Consider the following 23,029-nt stretch of genomic DNA (forward strand, 5'->3'; position numbering starts at 1 on the left):
TAAGAAGTAGTGAAATAAGTGTAAAAGTTTAAGTAATAATCTCACTTAAAAATAATTTTCAAGAGGAAATATTTTACATAAAAAATTACGCACACTAATTCTAAGAGAATAAATTTAACTCTGTAAAATCTACAAGAAAACGGTTAAACGACTAAAATACAAATTCAGAAAAACTTAGTTTTAATATATTGCGCGCAATACCTTGCAAATATTCCACCTCATTTCTGCCGCCATAATCCGATACGATGGGGTTTTCGGGAATATGGTTAACTGCTTTCCTTTTGCGACGAATAGCTTTACGCATTCCTTGTCTATTTGGTAGCTGGACAACTACAGCTCGAGACAGATTTTCCAGTGATTTGTTGATAATAGTACATGCTGAGTCGTGCCTATTCGCAGCTCGCTGACGAGCATATGTTTTTGCTTTTTGAACTCCTACCGTAACTGCAGATGGAGGATGAATATGCTCATTAATTTTCTAGAGGACTGCTTATTGTAATGTATGAATTCTTTCTCGACACCTGCCGTCTTCATGGCAACGCCAAAATTTAACACCTGCTAGTGTCTTATTATCTTTATCGTATCTATCTACATATATATATATATATATATATATATATATATATATATATATATATATATATATATATATATATATATATATATATATATATATATATATATATATATGTGTGTGTATGTGTATATATATATACACACACACACACATATATATATATATATATATATATATATATATATATATATATATATATATATATATATATATATATCCTTCATGACTGAATTTCACTCGTCCTCTCTGGCTTTGCATGTTTGGGTCATAGCTAACAAAATACTAAAAAATGGTAAAAGGATTATGATTTTTACAAGACGCCTGGAAATAAAACTAATAAAAACAACTAAATAAACAGTAAGAACGATAACAATGAAACAAGTGTAAAAGCTTATTTACGCAATAATTACTCTCGATGATTTCTCAAGAAAATATGGTAATACTCCAACAATGTTTAGAAATTGTTGGAGTATGTATATATATATATATATATATATATATATATATATATATATATATATATATATATATATATATATGTATAGGGAGGATGAAATAAGACTGAGTATTAAATATGTTAACCATCATAAGTAATCTTATAATCATCTTGGAAAGCTTTGAACCTTCACTACTACTGCTGCTGACACCAGAATTTAGAATTTGGGTAACCCCTTTAAATTTACTCAAAACGCCGCCTTTTCCTGAGCTAAATGATTTAAATTGCTAATTAATACTGTGTCAATCAGCCATTTGTTAACTTGCATAAAACACTCATCCCATGTACCCCGATCACAGTATGAAACTCGGGTTTCTTCTCGGTTAACTAGATTTCAAATTTCCAAAAAGACTTGCGCTGATTTCATCGCTAAGACACGACAACTGTCCAACAATTAGTGACGCAAGGCCTTGCATAAAAAAACAGAATAAGTGTTGAACACTTTTCTTCCAACCTCCCTCCCCGCCCCAAAATACATACGTACCTACATAAGTAGGAGACTGGCGATGAAAGGCCTCTTCCTGAATGCTCTGAGTTAACTTTTGTAATGCAAATCTCTTGAGTAACTTGATAAACATTCGAAAAGGAAACGTGTAAGGGAAGTGGGAGACTGTAGAAAAGGAGATTACCGTTCTCCCATTAGGACAGACAAACTTTTTTCCTATCATATCTCAAGGAGAAAATTGCAGTTTTCTTGAATTGTACTGCCGCATATATAGGTCAAATACTTCAACGGTTTCTGAATTCTTAATTTATTGATTCTAAACTAGAAAAGTTTTTTGCAAGTTCGTCTTCTGTTATCTATGCTTCGTAAAAATGTTTGCTTGTTCTAATAATAATAATAATAATAATGTTAATAATAATAATGTGGAGGCTACTAACAGGTATCATCAGTGAAAGGCTATACAACTACCTAGAGGATACAAACACCATCCCCCAACAACAGAAAGGCTGCAGAAGGAAGTGTAGGGGCACAAATGACCAGCTCCTCATGGACAAAATGGTAATGAAGAATAGTAAGAGAAGGAAAACCAACCTAAGCATGGCGTGGATTGACTACAAGAAAGCCTTCGACATGATACCGCGCACATAGCTAATAGAATGCTTGAAAATATATGGGGCAGAGGAAAACACCACCAGCTTCCTCAAAGATACAATACGCAACTGGCTTACAGTACTTACAAGCTCTGGAATAAGACTAGGAGAGGTTAACATTAGGAGAGGGATCTTTCAAGGCAACTCACTGTCCCCACTACTCTTCGTAGTACCCATGATTCCCATGACAAAAGTACTGCAGAAGATGGATGTTGGGTACCAACTCAAGAAAAGAGGCAACAGAATCAACCATTTGATGTTCATGGACGACATCAAGCTGTATGGTAAGAGCATCAAGGAAATAGATACCCTAATCCAGACTGTAAGGACTATATCTGAGGACATCAGGATGGAGTTTGGAATAGAAAAATGTGCCTTGGTTAACATACAAAATGGCAAAGTAATAAGGACTGAAGGGATAAAGCTGACAGATAGAAACAACGTCAAACACATAGGTGAGACTGGATACAAATACCTGGGAATAATAGAAGGAAAGGATGAAGGACACGATCAGGAAAGAATATATGCAGAGACTTAAGGAAGTACTCAAGTCAAAACTCAACGCCGGAAATATGGCAAAAGCCATAAACACATGGGCAGTACTAACAATAAGATACAGCGCAGGAGTAGTGGAATGGACGAAGGTGGAACTCCTCAGTATAGACCAGAAAACTAGGAACCATGTGACAATACACAAAGTACTACACCCAAGAGCAAATACGGACAGACTATACTTAACACGAATGGAAGGAGGAAGACGACTACTAAGCATAGAGGACTGCGTCAACATCGAGAACAGAACACTGGGGCAATATCTGAAAACCAGTGAAGACGAGTGGCTCAAGAGTGCATGGGAAGGACTGATAAAAATAGACGAAGACCCAGAAATATAGAGAGACAGAAGAACGGAAAACAGAAGAGAGGAATGGCCCGACAAACTAATGCACGGACAATATATGAGACAGACTAAAGAACTGGCCAGCATGGCATTGGCTACAGAGGGGAGAGCTCAAGAAGGAAACTGAACGAATGATAACAGCTGCACAAGATCAGGCCCTAAGAACAAGATATGTTCAAAGAACGAAAAATGGAAATAACATCTCACCCATATGCAATAAGTGCAAAATGAAAAACGAGACCATAAATCACACTGCAAGCGAATGTCCAGCACTTGCACAGAACCAGTGCAAAAAAGGCATGATTCAGTTGGCAAAAGCCCTCCACTGAAGCCTGATAGAAAACGATCAGGCAAAGATCCTCTGGGGCTATAGTATTAGAACAGATAGGCTGATACGTACAAATAGACCAGACGTGACACTGATTGACAAAATCAAGAAGTATCGCTCATTGATGTCGCACTACCATGGGACACCAGAGTTGAAGAAAAAGAAAGGGAAAAAATGGATAAGTATCAAGATCTGAAAATAGAAATAAGAAGGATATGGGATATGCCAGTGGAAATTGTACTCATAATCATGTGAACACTAGGCACAATCCCAAGATCCCTGAAAAGGAATCTGGAAAAACTAGAGGCTAAAGTAACTCCAGTGCTCATGCAGAAGAGTTTCCTCCTTGAAACAGAGCACATAGTTAGAAAAGTGATGGACTCCTAAGGAGACAGGATGCAACCCGGAACCCGACACTATAAATACCACCCAGTCGAATTAGAGGACTGTGATAGACCAAAATAAATAAATGAATAGATAAATAAATAATAACAAAAATAATAAGTGCTGTACCGTAGCAGGACCTATATCAAACTAGTTTTTAACCATTTCAAAAATTCTTCATTTCAACCATAAACGATGTTTGGGAGAGTTTATTGGCAAAAGAAATGGTTTACAAATCAGTTATTTTTTTTATCAAATCCTTCCTGTAACCGGGGGTGGTTCCAAAGAAATTACAATACAACAGTCACAGTCATACCCATAATTTTAACTGCTGAAACGTGGATGAACCTCCCTGTGCAGATAACGCCCACAACCCCTGCACAATACCAATACAGGAGGCTCATCAGCAGGGAGTCGAACCTTCCTACATACAAGGCGCAATTTACTCCTTTCTTTCTTGCACTCACTGTTAAGCCTCCTGTATATCAATACCCTTCCTTTCCTATTCATTGTTCTGTATCTTCTTCTCCTCCCTCCTAACACTTCAAAACTATACACCTTTCATAAACATATCCCCATCCATCCTTTCCACATGACCACTTCATCTCAGAATACTTTGATCTATCCTGTCGCACACACTAAACTATTTTCCACTACTAAGTCCACACTTCTTACGTTTTAAATTCTTCTTCTGTGGCAAATAGTTCATCTCACATTCAACATACACACTTAATTTCGATAAAGAAGCTCGACTATGGGTTCACTTTTCTATAACACAGCTCTTCTCTTACCCTACTTCCCTTAATCCTCTATTTACATTACCTTCCACTGTTCTGTCTGCCTCACTTCCATACGCCACCATGACCTTTGTCTACCTCACTTTACTCTATACTTTCTCCTCATGCAAAGAGTTTCAAGCTTTTTTTTGTTTCTCTAGAATTTCTCCTCACTATCGGCTGTCATTGCTGCATTGTCTGTAATCATGCTCCATCCAGACTACAAAGAAGGAGACATAACACATGTTGACTCTCAGGCTCTCTTTTAAACCACATCAAAAAAACTTTCAATCTCTTTCAACAATGTATCTTTTTCACACTCCACATTGCCTCTCCATCAATTCTGTCATAACCCATTCCTAAGTCCACGTTAGCATTTTTCCCCTTCATATCATTATTATTATTATTATTATTTTTTTTTTTTTTTTTTTTTTTTTTTTTGCTCTATCACAGTCCTCCAATTCGACTGGGTGGTATTTATAGTGTGGGGTTCCGGGTTGCATCCTGCCTCCTTAGGAGTCCATCACTTTTCTTACTATGTGCGCCGTTTCTAGGATCACACTCTTCTGCATGAGTCCTGGAGCTACTTCAGCCTCTAGTTTTTCTAGATTCCTTTTCAGGGATCTTGGGATTGTGCCAAGTGCTCCTATGATTATGGGTACGATTTCCACTGGCATATCCCATATCCTTCTTATTTCTATTTTCAGATCTTGATACTTATCCATTTTTCTCTCTCTTTCTCTTCAACTCTGGTGTCCCATGGTATTGCTACATCAATGAGTGATACTTTCTTCTTGATTTTGTCAATCAACGTCACGTCTGGTCTATTTGCACTTATCACCCTATCTGTTCTGATACCATAGTCCCAGAGGATCTTTGCCTGATCGTTTTCTATCACTCCTTCAGGTTGGTGTTCGTACCACTTATTACTGCAAGGTAGCTGATGTTTCTTGCATAGGCTCCAGTGGAGGGCTTTTGCCACTAAATCATGCCTCTTTTTGTACTTTTTGCTATGTGGTTTATGGTTTCATTTTTCGTATTGCACTTCCTACATATGGGAGAGATGTCATTTCCGTCTATCGTTCTTTGAACATATCTGGTTCTTAGGGCCTGATCTTGTGCCGCTGTTATCATTCCTTCAGTTTCCTTCTTCTTCTACTTCTTATTATTATTATTATTATTATTATTATTATTATGCGCAAAGAACCATATAAAAGGATCCTGACAAACCATTAACTATAAAATTTACCAGTAATAAATGACAAAACAAATATACAAATATATACTAATGAATATGCACGTAAAAAGCGATATATGAAACAAAAAACTACAGGAATGGTAAAAGGTGCTTTAAAGTGTAATAAAAGCCTCTCGTTACCTGACAAGAATCACAATCAAAAGTAGACTTTATTTGCAGACCATACGTAAGAGGCGCTTCAGAAATAAAAGGATTGCGAAACTGTGATCAGAAACTTCAGGATTTTATCAAGGGCAGTTGAGCTCAACGCACAAAAGATATCAATAAAAGTCCTCGAACTGAAGGCCAGAAGGCCTTTTATATTATTCACAAATTGGAACAAAAGTTGGAGATCATTTTCTGTAACCCGCTGGGAAACAGTAAACATATTCTGTCCTAGAGTGATGGGTTTGATGGACGCACGTCAGGGCACCTGTAAAGAATGTCCCAGGTGTGCTGATGCTCGTGAAAAATGTAAACTCTTGATTATCACCATTGAAGAAGAATCGAGGAAGGGAAACAAACAAGGCGAAGGATACTGGCAAAAAAAAAAAAAAAAAAAAAAAAGACAGAAGATGACAGTGTAGAAAACAATGTTGAAGAAATCTGACAAAAATGAAGCGTAATAGAAATGAGTGCTCTTACTAAATGGTGAATGGTTCTGACTTTTCTGTCATCCATTAACTGCCTTGTAGTTTTAGAATCGTATCATGATCTAATATATACAGTCAGTGAGCAGATCCATAATATATTACAGCAGAGGAAAAAAGCAAATTAGTACATGCTGCTATGTCACATTTTTGGCTGTCGTGTACAATTCATATAGCTTTTTGCCAATGTAGTTTTTTTAATGATTAGAGGCCATCTTGGATTAATGGCGGCCATCTTGAATTTTGGCATAAAATATGGATATTTCACCCATCTATGCAAAGTCCAAGCCTTTTATACATTATATTTTGTTTAATTATTAACGCAAATGGTGACTAAGATGTTTGTATCACGAAATAAAATCATGGCATTCAATATTCAGAGTGACAGGACATATACAAGCCTCTAAATCCAAAATACCGGCTAATTTTACGAAATTTTATACATTTGCTTTTTTTCTAACTGTTTTTTCCTTGTTCACAGAACATGGAAGATAGAAGGTAACTGCAGAGATTGCATCGTATGTCAAGAAAATGCCAAAGAAATAATGAGTTCATCAAAGCCAGACAGCTATATTCGTTTCCTGGAGTGTGTCAGAGAAAGGTCAGACTATGGAGAACAAAAATACATATCTATGTTGCAACGTCTGGTTAATCTGGAGCCGCAAAATCTAACAAACTAATAGTGCAGTGTGGAACAAGAAATGCTATGCTGAGGCCACGAACAAAACAGACATACAGCCAGCCAAGGCCCGCCACAGCAAAGCCCTCGAGAAGGGTGATACCACACTGCTGATCAGACGAAAAGATTGGCCACTGAGCAGTGGTACACCAAGTGTTTCATCTGTCACATACAGGATCACAATTTGGATTAGTAGATTCTGGTACATTTGATCTGTAGATATATTGAGGCAATAGCCAAGCAGCGTTCTGCACTGATGAGTCTGCCATGCAGTCCTGGTGCTGTAGCAGCTCAAACTCCACGTAATGGGGGCTCAATGTTGGCTTTGGAGTCCCTGTTATGGTGCAAGGGCTCAAGGCCACTCCAGCTTTCAGTTTACTAGAGGTGCCCTGAGGTTTCAGATGCAAAGGCTTTGAGATTTTGGCAGCTTCACAATTGCCAATGTGAGTTTGGTAAACAGCTAAAGCAAGCACATAAAACGAATTCTTTCCATATGTAGTATCTACTTGTGTATCGATGATGTATATTGATGCCCTGAGTGGCTGCCCACCAAAAAGGTTAGGGGGCACATATGCACCTTGGTAGTCCGCCATGTTTTCCTGGACAGCAGCTGCAAGCTGACCAATGCGTTCTGTAGCATGATGATATGATATACCAGCTCCAATAATCTACTTAGAACTTAGCTTACACAAGACTTGGGTTGGTGCCTGATCTGCCAGTTGGTTTTGTGGCTATGAATTATCATTTGAGCCATGTTTGTGCATCGAGAATGTACTTCTTGACTTTGAACTTCTGAAACAATTGTTGTGTCACCCTGAATGATCCATTTCAACAGCCAGATCAACTCACTTGGGATAAAACTTTCTTGGTTGTTGATTGAGCCCTCAAACTCCCGCGGCTTGGATTGGTCAATAGCTGTACGGACTATTTATGCACATTTGAGTATTATATCCAGTCCTGCAGCTAACTGAAAAAATGTACCTATGCAGCAATAAACTTTCTGTCAACTTCAATATCTGGAATTTCAGCTTGAAATTCCAGTGTTGTTTCCTGCTTTCTGCGAGTTGTTAGCTTCTGCCATTCAATGGTCATACATGACTTGTGATACAGTAAGTCTCTCGACAAAGCATCTTTCTCATTCAGCAGTTCCGAATAGTTTATTTTCCAGGTTGTGTTGTCACTTTCTTTTACCATAGCTGCTATTTGCTCCCCAATGCTTTCGGTTTGGTACATATGTCTTTTCGGCTGTCATTCTTTGACAGAAAAAAAAAACAATTCTTTTCTCACCTTTAGAATGGACGACTGTGTTACTTTCTGTTGTTATTCTGTATGTGACATAAATAGAACACTTGGTGTACCACTGCTCGGAGGCCAACCTTTTCGTCTGATCAGAAGTGTGGTATCACCCTTCTCGAGGGCTTTGCGTGGCGGGTCTTGGCTTGTTGTATGTCTGTTTTGTTCGTGGCCTCAGCATAGCATTTGTGGTGCCACACTGCACTGTTAGTTTGAAGATCTTGTGACTCCAGATTAACCAGATGTTGCGACATAGATATGTGATTTTGTTCTCCATAGTCTGACCTTTCTCTGACACACTCCAGGAAACGAATATAGCTGCCTGGCTTTCATGTACTTATTATTTCTTTGTATTTTCTTGACATACGATGCAATCTCTGCAGTTGCCTTCTATCTTGCGTCGCTTGGTTTCATTGCTCTGTGAACAAAGAAAAAAAAACAAAAAACAAAAAAGCAAATAAACAAATTTTCGTAAAATTAGCCGCTATCTAGGATTCAGAGGTTTGTATAGGCTATGTCCTGTCATTCAAAATATTGAATGCCATGACTTTATTTCATGATACAAACATCTTAGTCATCATTTGTGCTAACAATTAAACAAAATATAATGTAAAAAGGGCTTACAATTTGCACAGATGGGCAAAATATCCGTATTTTATGCCAGAAATTCAAGATGGCTGCCATTAATCCAAGATGGCCTCCAAAGAAAATGCCAAACAATTTTTGTAGATAATGGGTCATAATCATTCTAAAAAAATCACATTGGTAAAAATCCATATGAAATTTCCACGAAATTATATGACACCATGCACTAAATTATTAAAGAGAATGTTGCTGAATTTACAATGGGCCGCCTCCTGAAAGGAGATTTTGCTTTGAACACTAGATCATTATGCAAAACCGTACCCACGGTAAGCCTCAGATGAAAGACACGAAATAATCAATTGTTTTAGGAAAGTTTCTAGTTTTACGTCTGTATGTTTGTTTCGAACCATAAATTAACACAGAACTAAAAATGATATTCAAAATTCATTTAAAAACGGAAAAGTATCTGATATTAAAATGGTTCCTTTCCAAGGAAAATTAAACTGCATTTTTCGTACTTTCACAAAAGTATATATCTTTTATCACATGGTTAAATTGCTCCCTATTTTAGAGAAAAATTTAAAAAGTAAGTATCTCATATTTTGAGACACTTTTATTGAATAAGGGAAATGTAGAAGACTGAAAGAATTCTAGAGGCATAACATTACTTGGTAAACATAAAGTGCGTAGAAAGATTCTGATAGAGAAAGGCAGATGACAAAAATACTGACAGGGGTGTAGACAAGGAAGAGTTTGTTGAGCAACGAAAGTTAATATGAATAGGGGATAAATGGTAGTGGTTGATTTCTACAGGTATTTGTGATAAAAGATTGGGGATGACGGTAGGATGAATGAAGAGGTGAATCACAACGTATGTGGAGCAAAAGTTAAGTATATCTTAGTTTTACCAGAACACTGAGCTGATTAACAGCTCTCCTAGGGCTGACCAAAAGGAATAGATATTTTTACGTTGTTAGGAACCAATTATTGGTCACCTAGCAACGGGACCTACAGCTTTTTGTGAGATCCGAATCACACTATATCGAGAAATGAATTTCCATCACCAGAAATAAATTCCTCTGATTCCGCGTTGGCCGAGCCGGGAATCGAACTTCGAACCACCGGATTGGCAGCCGAGCGCGAAAACCACTCGTCCAGCGAGGAACTTAAGTGACGCAAGAAAGGTAACAAAAATCCTGGAAGGTGAAGTACTGAATGTGAAGGTGAATGGAAACTTACAGATCTCAGCTGCTGAAATTAACCATCTGTCCAGTTTACGTGGCATTGTAATAACGGAAAGCAAATAAGTAGTAAAAAAATGTACCTTAAATAAAAATGATTGCTCACATGGGAAGAAGGGCGTTCCGTAAGTTGTCGAAAAGAGTGCTTATTAAAATAGCTAGGAAGGTGTGAGCGAAAACTGAAACGGAAGGGCATTAAGATTCAAGAAGCACAAGATTTTAGTCAAATACATGCGAATGGTGCAGTTTAGAATGTATGGGGGTTCGAATTTCTAATGACCCTTAAATTTGATTGAAAGAAGTAGCTAAGGTTGTAGAGAATTCATCCACGAATTAGTATTTACAATATGAATGATGCAGTGACCAATGTGTTCCGATAAGTATGTGTATCTGTATATGTATATAATATGTAAGTGTATATACATACGCATATATATATATATGTATATATATTTATATATTTATAATTTATGCATACTCTATATATATATATATATAGATATACAAGAGGAGAGAGACGAGATGGAGTTGAAGAAGCCGAAAAGGAGAGAGTTAAAAGCCACAATAATGTATATGAGAATACTTTTTCAAAACACAAAAAGGGGGCTTCTGGCAGTTTACATTTTGAAAAATACAGTCTCATATACATTATTGTGGCGTGAATAAACAGATTATTTTCTGATACAGTCTTGCTGGTAATGAATTACTTTCTATGCATAGGCATGGTGTCACGTAAAAATACAGCTAAGACATTTGTAAAAGTTGTCAGTTACAATCGACGCTTACTTTGTACGAGAGGACGCTGTGCTTAAAAAAAAAAGAAATATGCAAATATGCCCTCGCAATTTAAAGCAACAGACTATAAAATGGAATATACAAGCACTTCAATACATAGCGGTATTCCCGGTAATAAATACTACTGAACATTTCGAAGGTTCGAAGAATCTTCCTTGTAAAATTTCTTTCTTTTTGTCAAATTACCTTCCAGAAGGTTAATAACTGTTACTAATAATAATGTCTAATTAACAGTAATAATATTTATTCAACCCTCTCTGTAAACATCTAAAAATAAAGCAATCTACAAAATCAAAATAAATTTCAAACGACAAAACTCCTTCATAATTTTCCAGAATAGCTGTGGCGATATTTCAAGGAATAACAAATCATAAGTGTGTGTGTGTATGTGACGATAAACATCCGCTGACGATTTTGCAGTTTCGTTTTAATAACAAACAGATTAAGATCGGCTTCATTTCAGAATTTATCACATTAAGCTATAACATAATTCTAGTAGCATTCACTTTCTTAATTTTTTATTTAATAACCATCCATAATTTTAGAGCAAGGTCTATTGGTATGCATAAAGTCGAGACTTACTTCACGAGTGCTATGAGAAATACTGGGCTGAAAATATTTTTGTGATTAATTTTTTTAAAGAAATTTTTCTTCAGTTAAGCAAACGAGAGAGAGAGAGAGAGAGAGAGAGAGCGAGAGAGCTATAGAGATAGAGAGAGAGAGCGAGGGTTGGGGGGGAGAGAGAGGGGGGGGGATCTACAATCTACATATGTAAGTATATACGTAACGTAAAGTTAGTGGCCACAATGCCATCTTGAACTCTAAAATTCTTCACTTTTTTTTTTTTTTTTGAATCGCTTGTCACTACAAAGCCTAAAATCTAAAGGGAAGATAATGAAGAAATTCTGAGACTCGTAGCGGGATTCGAACCCGCATCCGCAGTTTTTAAGATCGAGGTCACGTTACGACAGGACCACAAGTGGTCATGTCAGTAACAAACACTCGCTCTGATATTCCGGATGCAGGTTCAAATCCTGCGAAGGGCGTCAGAGTTTCTTCGTGATCTTCCCTTTGGATCTGAAGCTCTGCGGGCGCAAGTATATCCAAAAAGTGTGAAGAGTCCGAAAGATTCAAGAGGGCCTTTGTCACTCTCTCTCAGTTCTCTTCTCTCTCTGTATGTATGTATGTATGTGCGTGTTCACACACACACGTGTATAAATATATATATGTGTGTATATATATATATATATATATATATATATATATATATATATATATATATATATATATATATATATATATATATATATACACGTGTGCGTGTGTATGCATGAATTTGTCTGCGAGAAAAAGAAAATAAGATATCTATAAACGCCATCATTATCCAAAAACAGTCATTTATATATACTATATATATATATATGATATATATATATATATATATACATATATATATGAAAATGAATTAATGCAAAGTGAGATTCTTCAAAAAATACTGTACTTGATAAATCAGTCCACGGAATATAACAAGCAAGTCACCGTACACGGAATCTGAACGAAATTTACTTTCAGTTTAAATTTTCTCACGATTTTCCCTCGACTGTTCGAAGTCCGGAATGAACTACCAATCTCGGACAATGGCAGTGGTCATAAACAGAGGAGTCTGTACGAAACAGGCCTAAGGAATGCAAATGACTCCGGATAATTGGGCTCTGTCTCCAATGTCAGTGATTGGTGGAATGTCTGTGTACAGTTTGGATGGAGGAAATGTCCTTATTTGGTGAATTCTTTTCCATTCTTATGCACGTGGCCAGTACATGCATGCTTCTTTTCGTGTTATGAAAATCTGTTAATGTAACTGGTCATGGGAAAACATGAGACATATTTTGTATGCACACATATTTACATACATGATGCATACACAATTTATGTATGTATATATACGTACATATATTCTATATATATATATAGATATATATATATGTATATTTATAGAAGATATATATATATATATATAATCTAATATGACGCATGTGTGTGTGTGTGTGAAAAATTCAACTCCACAAATTCTAACTCCTATAAACGCAACGAACGATGAAGTTCTATTGCCGCTAATCAGAATACATTCCCTCTACACATACTTGGCGGAGGCCATCCAATGAGGCTCGAATTTCCAGCCTGAATTTAAACGATCCGTATTCCAGAAGTGAAGGCCCCGATGTTTTTGCTCAAGGATCGCGTGCAAGGCAGGAAAGTGGGCAAAAGGTTTGGCAGAGGATCTTTCCTCTGAAGCCTCGGTTTTAAAGAGAAATAAACATGAGACGGGGATGGTTATCTTGTCTGTTTTTTTTTTTTTTTACACAAATAAATTCTTGTGTTAATGTTTTATCGAAGCAGGAGTCTCATTTATTTACACATTTTAAAAAATATTCATGATTTCTTGAACACCATTCTAATCTTCTGGGGATGATTTTCAAGAGTTTTCTTGTACGTACGTAAAAATTAGTTTCCACTTTCTGTTTTTGCTGTATGAAATTACAAATGACAACTTTATTTACGAACATTTTTAATTAGCCATCCGGATTATCTAAATACTGGCATGAGAACAAATGAGCAATTTTCCACAATAAGAAGTAACCCAGCAGTTCTCGTTCTCCATGTGAAGTATTAAAAAGTTTGTTGCAAACCTAACCTTACTATTCAACAGAACGATGTACTGCAAGCAAAACTGAAGACTCAACGTAGCATCCACAGGAGAGCCCTAGGTCCACTCTCTCTGCTTTTTTGGTTTCCCTGGTGTCTCTTAGGCCTCTTGCCCTTAACATTTCCAACACCTTCTTCAATAATTTGCTCTAAATATGCCCTCCATTTAAGATTATATCCTTGTAGGTAGACCTCTCAAAGTCTCCAAACGTGACTTAATGGTCTGGTTAAAATTAACTAAGAATAATAACCATTATCTCTACCTAGATGACAATTTCTACTAGTTACGTATTCAATTCTTTATCAAGAAACGCTTTGGGGGTTGGGGGATTGGTGGGGGGGGGGGGAGCTATGCATTGATTTACTCGAGTGCTTCCGTTGACATTTGCATTATGAAGGCTGCTGTAAGACTGAGTTTACATATGAGAAAGACAGACAGAGAAACTTTGCAGAACACTTACAGATTTTTCTATAACCGTCAAGAGAGCGAAGAAGACTTTACTAATCAAAAGTCAAGCACTTCCGGTAACTAGACAACTTTTCCAATTAACCACTTTTAGTCAATAATTGGCATTGACGGCGAAGGACATCAAATTACTCGGCAGGTAAATTTACTATCTCTGCCATTATGCTTCGTTCTGCCTCCGTTTAATTTTAATGAACCTCATTTAACTTCTGCTTATGTTGCAGAGTTGCTGTAATTAATTGCCAATAAAACTCAGTCTCATGACACTGCTGCAAATTCTATAACAAGAACTAGTGCTTATTACAGAGCACAAAATGGTCACCCACATCACGTTTCCAATGTTTTCGTGCAATATAACTCTGAATGAGGATACGATTATTCTAATAATTACTTATGATCATGCTCGGGTCAAATTTCATATCTGGATTTGGACTTCTCTCTCTCTCTCTCTCTCTCTCTCTCTCTCTCTCTCTCTCTCTCTCTCTCTCTCTCTCTCTCTCTCTCAGCTTGGGGTAAGGTCGAGCACGTAACATTGTTTTAGCTCTATTAAATAGATTTACAATATACAAAATTAACTAAGAATCCAATTAGCACTGGACAGATGCATACGTGGATATATATTAAGATAAATGAGGTCGACAACCTTAATGTTTGGTGTTGTGGATACAGGTGCAAAGAGCAGCGAATTCCTTAGATGCTCACGACCGATCGCACCAGAGAGACCGCGAGCGGGCAAGTGACCTGAATGGCGAAGGATCAGATGTTCATGACGTCAAAAGAAAAGGTGACGCGAGGTCACCAATGTGCGCGCTAGATAAGACGTGTACCAATGAAATGGAAAACGCACGTGCATCGGAACCGAGAATAGACTAGCTTGTGTACATTCGTGCGTCGTTTAGTAGGCATAAGATCAGATATAACCCCCTTATGGCACCTTATCGACTGATTAGACAAGAATGTGTCAGTGTTGATTCAATAACTGGAGGGGTTAGAAGGTCCATCATAAGGTAAAGTGAAAGAAACGGAAAACGTTTATATAATGATACTGAGTTCAGCTTCTAGAAAGGAGAAATGTAGAAAAGAATTTATAAACCGTTTTATCCATTACACGTGTGATGTATTTCAGTGTCTGATAATTTTGGTTTCTTTATTTCAGATGGATTCGGTTGTTGCTACCTAAAAATGAATTCTCTAGTCTTTTATATGACGTGTATTGATAAAGACTCATGTGGTTGTCTGACATGTGAGGATAAGGGCGATAATTATATCCAATATGATATCGTGAAAGAGTAATGGTGGATTTTCTTTAATTCATTTTATTCCATTTTTATGTTAGGTATTTTGGGAAAATAAAGTTTACATTTTTGTATATCGAAGGTTTGAATTCGCCTGTTTTAATTATTAATTTTCAGCGACCTACAGGGATGACAGGTGATGGGAACAAACCAAGGTAGGTCTCGCTATCAAGCAGGAGATCTCTCCTTTTAATAAAAGGGAGTCTTTGGCTCCCATAACAAATTTTCCAAAACCAAAATTTTTTTGAGGTACCTATTAAATCACTTACAAAAAAATCCTGTTGGATTTTCTTTCAATACACACACACACACACACACACACACACACACACACACACACACACACACACACACACACACACATATATATATATATATATATATATATATATATATAATATATTAATATTTATATATATATAGATATTATATATATATATATATATATATATGCCCTTTTATTTAAGCCACTGAACGGAATAGCAATTATCTTGATCTCCTCGAACATAATAATTTAATTACTCTATGTGGAATAACGGACATCACAAAATCATAATTCAAAGCTCTAGGATTTCAGCTAGATCCATTTTTACATTACCCTGAGAGCCCAGTCCTGTTATTTTCATTCACATCAACGATGAGGATTAGTCCCAACTACACTTCCTTTTAAAAGGTAACCTTTTCGAATGTGATATACTTAACGTGCGTTTGAAAACCAACATGTATCCATCAAAAATTCTTCTTGCAGTCTACACGTGAGACTCTTAACAAAAGGAAATTTCTCACATACACAAAAATAGCTACAATAAATGCGTGCAGGTTATAATCTGTACGCAGCTTGCGACACATAGATACATTTATGCCCATTAATCTTCTAATGCGTTGAGAAACGTACTTCGAAATACTTCACCCACACTAACTTTGGAGAAAGATGGGCAGATGCTGATAGAATATGCATGTATGAGAGAGAGAGAGAGAGAGAGAGAGAGAGAGAGAGAGAGAGAGAGAGAGAGAGAGAGAGAGGAGAGCTAATGTTTTCAAGCACCATTAAAATTTAAAAAATACAAAACAAAAACATGCAAATACGCAGAGGTGAAGTTACTGACACTGACAGCAAGAAAAGTTCGGTCCATGCAGCAACTAAACCCCGACGACGAGTGGATAGAGACAGCAAACAGAATGTCCTTGTAGGTTGGTAATAGATCTGAAAAGTTTAAACAAGCGAGGAGAGACACCATTCCATCCATGCAACAGACTGATCGCTTCGGCTGTCAGAACTATCCAAAGTTTCTGTCAATGCTCTAGTCTCCCGCATTCATTTAAATGCGGAAAGCCAGACTTCATGACTGCCAGAGAAACTGAGAGCTTACGGTCTCCTCAAGGGTAAAAATAGAAAGAGTCTGGATTTGTTTGTGAAATGTAAGCAGACCCTATGAACTAACTTTCTGTTAACTGCATAGTACTACGTGTCATATAAATGATATTAGAGTGAGGAATACAGACACACACATATATAATATAATATGTATATATATTCACCAACATACAAATATATACATAAATGCTGGTATGTGTACTATGAGTGTTTATTTGCCCATTTATGTATACAACGAATCAGAATAAAAACCAACTATGAGCTACGATAAAGAGAAAACCATCAAGGAAATATATCTTACTGCCTCACTGTATAAGGAACGAGATATCTCCCTCGAATGGCTTTTGTGTCGTTTTTAGAAGATAATAACAGTGGCATTGTCAACATATATATAGCTTTTTTTATTGTACTGGCTAGGAAAAAAGAAACCAACCGTGTAGGTATCTTTCTCTATATTTTGAAACGATTTGCTGTAGCTAGGGAACTGCTCCCCCATCCTCTCTCTCTCTCCGTGTTATTAACATTTTCTATAGGCTCCCTTTTGCATATATGTGATTGTTCTTTTTCTTTTTCTTTTTCTAACATGTTTAATATTTTGTTGAGTCGTTTAATCCAATTCTTGTTTATCATGATTTTAAGATCCTTCCGAACCTTAATCCCTTTCAGGCAAAGAAGGACGAGATTATTTTGCATCGCAATGTCTGAGGAAAAATCAAACTTCAACACTGGAAGACAAAATTGACTAATGCATGACGTTACTGCTTGTTATTCTCTGCCGAATATCTATCCGTGAAACCTAACAAGATATTTGCTCCTTCAGAGATGGGATGGTGATTGCAGGAACACTGTCTTATAAATATGTTTTTATTATGGTGATGTCCCTAACTCATATGGAATACGCAATTCGTCAAAAAAAAAAAAAGTTTTCGTCGTGAAATGTGTATGAGTGTTTCAATTAAAGTTTTTGTAATGGCCGTCACTTCAGTCACTTCCCCTCTATTTAATTTTCTATTGCTAGACTCATCCTCCAACTCGTCATATAGGCAATTAAATTTAGGTATAAAGATGCACAATTATCGTTAATATCTTTAATGAGTCCTTTTAATATGCTCCTGGTACTTCTAAGGCCGAAGGTAAGCATAAGCAATAGGTATCATGAAGTTAGTCTTGAATGGCGGAAGCTTAATCCTGCTCCCATGCACTAAAGGGTACATTTCTATTACATCGACCAATCAGAAATCAAATTGAGTCTTCAAGGATCCCAGCTACGGATATTTTACCGTCAGCTCCCAAAATAAAACTACCTAGCCATATGGAGAGGTCTAGGAATGCAAGTCTTATGGTAGATCAGGTTGCTGATAAAGAAGGGTCATATACACTGCAGCCGCAAGTGTATCACAGACTGAGTAACTATTTGAAAATATACTGTCTGGAACAAAATATCCAGGTTCAGAATAGTTACATAGGGCTTCAAGATAATTCTTCCATAAGAATGTAATTGAATGACAGTTGGTACCATGAGTGGTTGTAAAACTCTTCGACCAGGCGCAATTACGTATCCGGTCACCAAAAAAATTAATTTAATTACAATACAGGGAAAAAATAAATTAAGGGAGTTTAGAAGTTTCTGGTACAATTCATTACATTATATATATATCTATATATATATATATATATATATATATATATATATATATATATATATATATATATATATATATATATATATATATCATACATATATATATATCTATATATATAGTATATATATATATATATATATAATTATATTATGTATGTATGTGACATTCCATATATAAAAGCTAAAAACTATGATTAAATTAAACAAATGACCCAAGGGGTCACATATGAGCTTGCAGGAGTGAGATAGGCAGTGATAAAGTAAAGGTGACTAAGCCTTGACATGTTGTATCAGCGTCCTAATTAGTAGGCACCTGTAGTCATCAAATCTATTGTTGTGTGAATCGTCGACAATGCTTTCGTTTGAGAAACCATGTTGACCTATAACCCACAAAACCGTCCTACGTGATTTTTGTCTGATATGTCATCTGTGTGTATGTTCGTATGCTGAGCTAGTGTTTGCTCACCTATGATCTTGTAAACCGAATTGTTTATCAGACTTCTTTTAGCACTCTTCATTGGAAGACCTATCAAAATCTTCTCTAGATCACTTCACGATGTACGATAGAAGAATATATCTTATTTTTGTACTCGTGTTTCAACAACTAAACCCTTACATCAGAAGAAGTGACTGAATGAAACTTAGAATTATCATTACAGTCCATGATACCCCAACGAGGATGGGACTTGCACCAACCGACCTTTGCGTATAATATCGCAGGTCCTTATAACCAACGGGGAGCCTTGTTAGACGAAGGCCCAGCCCCAACAATGGTGGCAGCGAATAGTCAATAGAAGAAAGATGATGATCCCATATCATCCGAAGACTTACGATCTCAGAAACATGTAACATATCAGAAGTCAAGGACGGCGAGGCATGAGAATCTGTAAGCAACTTACAGAGGCACAAGAACCTGCAAGCAACTTAGCGAGGCACGAGAATCTACAAGCAACTTAGCGAGGCACGAGAATCTGCAAGCAATTTAGAGAGGCATGAGAATCTACAAGCAACTTAGCGTGGCACGAGAATCTGCAAGCAACTTAGCGAGGCACGAGAATCCTCCTAACCATAAGAGATGTCTTTCATTAAGAAGAGGTTGTATCATCGTTTATTGAGCGTCTACAACATTGCATATCTTCGAGAAACAAACAGGACGTGTTTTACACATTGGATCTTCATCGACCAAGCAATGGGAAACGAATCATTCAACAAAAAAACAACGCACGATCGGAACGCAAGCTGAGAAACTGGGTCACCCACCTAGCAGTGACGGGAGAGCCAAGGCCGTGTCATCACAACACCGAGACCCTCCTCTTAAATATCAAGCTAAAGTACAACTTTTTTATTCATTTGGTGTGTGTAACTTGGAGTTTTCTTCTTGCAGGTAGAATTCGTTGTCCCTGTGGGTGAGTTACGAGACATTCTTAATCTTACTTTCTTACGGAAATTATCTACATCATTGGGACTTAGCTCCTGCGGGTTTTTTTTATCTTTGAGTTTCTGTCAACTTTGTTTTTCCAGAAGTTCTTCTGAAATATTTTAATCATATTTTCTGTGTTAATCTTATCATTTTGGGGGACACTATTAATTCTGTATGTAACAAATCATATTAAATATTGAATATGCGTTTACGCAGTGGACGTTTGTATTAATACAGATACATTGATAGGGTCGCTAGGAACCGAAGTGATAAGAAAACACACAAAAACAAGTGGAACACCCGTACAAAACTGGATAAATTAGAGGTAACATTATTTTGGGTCAGGACAATAATTGCTCCTTTGCAAGGTCCCGGAGGCCGTTTTAGCCTGAGTTCTTTGAGTTATATGCTTAAAATTTAATCTCTGTGACTCAACTTAACTTTAAACAATACGGCTGGATTGCAAGGAATAACATGTATGTAAAAGATTTCATTAGGCTAACATACTTAACATTCATAACAGTTATGTTACAAGAAGCCTTGGTACGATGGTTTGTTGAGGAGCTATTGCCCAACAGCACGGAAATAGATTTATATAAACAAATTAAGAAACATATGTCTAAATGCGCTGACCTGGATCCCTCACTATTTCAAATTTTAGCAAAGAATGAAAAAAAAATACAGCAAGTACATATAGTTAATAATAACGCAGAAGGGATAACTTGTTTTAATAATAAACGCTCAATTAATAATAGTTCAAATCACTCTTACGTTCGATGTTTTTTACGCCATCAGAAACTAAGTAATGCTAAAACATACAAAACGTTGCCAATGTTAACAAGAAGAATCAACATTATCATAAAAAGAAACAAGTAAATAGTAGCTCTGCTCAGAAGCAGGAACAAGCAAATAGGGCCATCTAGCCAAAACAGTCAGAGTCAGTCAAATTTTCCGAGTGTTGAAAGCAAAGCACATTCCACATAAGCGACTGCAGTGGGGAGGGGGGGGGGGGTGAGAATGATGTTGGGTCATTCATACCAACACCTTTTTGAATTAAAAAGGAATTTTCCTATGAATCACACGACCGTATCAAATAAATCAGAGCAGGTTTCAGTAGTTTTTAATACAATAAGCTATTATAAGTAGTGGTGGATAACGCCCGACTTTACATTCCGTAAATTTAGAATATAAGCCATTTACATTGTTTTTTTATTCCGGTACTCCACGTAATATCATGGATTTGCAGACCCACCGTTTGTTGTTTTCGAAGTTCCCTATTGAGAAGTCCGGAGTACAACTTTCGGGAATTAGAATTAATGAATTAAGCGTAGTAGGCGTAACTCAGATTCAGTACCAGGTGGGTAAGCGCATGCTTACAGATACCTTTATAGTTATAAAAAACATAGATATGTATCTAGTTGTAAATGTAGGATATCCATCTATGGGCATATAAAACATTATCTTACCTCCTACCAAATAAGGCGTGTTTATCAAAGGAAAATTCTATAAATCTTCTAACACATTAAAATCAATTTTGGACAAAAAAAAGAGACTGTTAATCAAACAATAACTTATATAGAGGAATCAATCACTCGTCTCATAAATGACGGTATTGTTCAAGCAACCCAACAGAATTCTCCCACACCCGCAATCGCAGTTTGCACGCAAAATCTTGAGACGAATGCACCCTCGAATATCTTAGTGCGTGTAAAAAGACTTTGCTGGGATCTGAAATTTTAATCCTTCCTGACACTCTGAAATATAACAGATTTCCGCAAAACAAGCACTATACACTGTTGACTCACAGCAACATGTTAATATTGAAGTCTGTAAACATTTTAATACCAATCTAGTAATACACAAAAATCTATATATATCGTGGATATGGAAGTTATAAATATCGCATTTTTACTGTTGCTAAAATTAATCACACTCAACCTGTTGTCGACAAATCCCTCTTACAATCTATCCAAAGTAAAATCAATAGTCTTTCAAGAAGAGGAGATTCAGCAGAAATTTTTCTATCTTTTATCTGAATATCATGATGTTTTCTCCACTAGTGAGTGATCTCTGGGGAAAACAGATGTCATGGAACACTAAATATGGTTAAAAGACAAAAATAAAGCTATATACGTACCTTCGTATAGACTCCAAATGAAATTTCAAGATGAGATAAATGATGAAGTCGAAAAAATGTTAGTAATAAGTCATTAGGAAATCAAATAGCCCATATAATTTTTCCCTTAAACGTCATGCCTAAAAAAAATTATCGGACTTGGCATATCTGCGTAGATTTCCGTCGCTTAAACAAAGAAAAGATTCCCAATCGTTTTCCAGTGCCATGTACTGACGATATCTTATCTTTGTTAGGTCAGAATAAATTTTTCACCAGTTAGGACTTACTTAACGGCTTTCACCAGATACCATTAGCTAAGTGAGTGTACCTCATACACCGCCTTCAGCACACTCAGGGGACATTATCAATTTTCACGTATGCCTTTCGGTTTACGTTGCGCCCAAATTACATTCACCAGAATGATTAATATAGTGTTTGGAGACTTTTTAGGGGATACCCTACATGCCTATATGGTTGGTCTTGTAATCTTTTCTAATACCTTAGAAGTACATTTGCATAAACTAGAGCTAGTGCTACAGAGACTAAGACAACATAATCTCAGAGTAAAATATCTAAATGTGAGTTTAAAAAAAAAAACCGAACTTGTCTCTTTAGGTTATATGTGTCTAGTCAGGGTCTTAAGGTGGTCCCTGGTAAGGTGTCGGCTATTCGTAACTTACCGGTAACTATTAACGTAAAGGGGATACTGCATTTTTTGGCAGTAATGAGTATTACTATCATAAGTTTATGTGTAACTATTCAATCATAGCAGCTCCTTTAACAGATCGTACGAAGAAGGGCATAGATTTATTATGGTCTGAAAAGCATCAACAGGCGTTCGTTATCTTTAAAGTGTAATTATGCAGTTCACCTATCTTAAAATTCCCTGATCTTAATAAGGATTTTTTTTTTATTGTAACAGACGCCTCAGACCAAGGGGTAGGAGGGGTACTACTTCAGCAATATGATAAACAGTTT

Source organism: Macrobrachium nipponense, chromosome 8 (genome assembly GCF_015104395.2).
Source record: "Macrobrachium nipponense isolate FS-2020 chromosome 8, ASM1510439v2, whole genome shotgun sequence".
Classification (NCBI taxonomy): domain Eukaryota; kingdom Metazoa; phylum Arthropoda; class Malacostraca; order Decapoda; family Palaemonidae; genus Macrobrachium; species Macrobrachium nipponense.